Raw genomic sequence first — 1,279 nt, forward strand, 5'->3', positions numbered from 1 at the left:
ATCTTGCCCCTGTTTCGAAACCGTCATGCATTGACACGGGCCAGTCACGGCATGCAAAGGTCAAATCGTGCAACATGACGCCAAGAAAAATACTCCGTGTGTTATTCACATGCGACTGGATTCTTTTGAAAGACAGACATAATATGTTTTTGTGGGTTGGAATGTCTTGTTTATAGCACTTGATTATTACTCTGACGCCCCACCCTTTATGCATGACGTCACAGACAAATACATGTCCTCGGTCTTTTATTCATGTTAGCATGACCCAGAAATTTTATCTTTGGATCAGAACCAACTGCTATTTGTTCCATGACGACCATCACTATCTACAATGCGTCACACAGTCCAGTCTTTCAGCTTCTGAGGCGTGGAAACTGGTATCTCAAAACACCACGAAGCCTGTCAGTAAATCTGTCAGGGTCACAGTTCCGTCGATGGAATCCATAGAGATTTGAGTCATTATCCGGTATAGAAATACAGTGATTTGGGATCGTTTGCCGTCTCTCAAAACTTTCCATCAGCCATGGAAGTGCGTACCAGGTTAACCCACACGTTGAGGAAAAGAACGAAAGAAGAAAGCTATCGATTACGTCATCATAACATCTATTATTCCCCCCTGCAAATGCGATGCCAAAATGCTGGTTCCATTGATCCGATAACTTGGATTGATGGTTACATTGATCGGCTAATCACAGGCATGAACTAATTTGATATTTAAGCCGAGGAACACAATAAAGAAAAGCGTGAACAGCGAACCCTTGCATCGGAGCTATATTTAACAGGATAAATTAATTGCACGAAATTAGAATGCATATTCTTGCAAACCTGTGAAGCATCTTATTTCTTTTCTGGTAATTAAAGTTGAAAAAGTTTTGCCTGAATCCCAGTCGTCTAAATCAAGAAGCAGTCTAAACCTTTTTAAAATAATTTCGTATCTTAACAACGAAATGTAGTACAACTAGTAACGGTGAAAAGAATCTTTGATTCTCGATCAAAGAGACGAAAATGGAAGAGTCTTCGGTAAAACTAACAGAAAATGGTCATTGTCCAGAATACATAGAAAATGGTTCTCGAGGGTGACTAAGGGAGTAACTTACGTAAATTCTTGCCTTGTTGAAACCTTTCCATTCTTTATCTTTTGACGTACCTGAAAAATAAAAATACAACAATAAGAACACATGTTTTATATATCTATATACCTATTATTATATTAGTTACATAACACTATTTCTACCAGGTTGGAAGTATTTGAGCGTTAGGGAAAATGCGAAACTTGATA

The sequence above is a fragment of the Penaeus monodon genome, chromosome 24 (genome assembly GCF_015228065.2).
Source record: "Penaeus monodon isolate SGIC_2016 chromosome 24, NSTDA_Pmon_1, whole genome shotgun sequence".
NCBI classification, from domain to species: Eukaryota; Metazoa; Arthropoda; class Malacostraca; order Decapoda; family Penaeidae; genus Penaeus; species Penaeus monodon.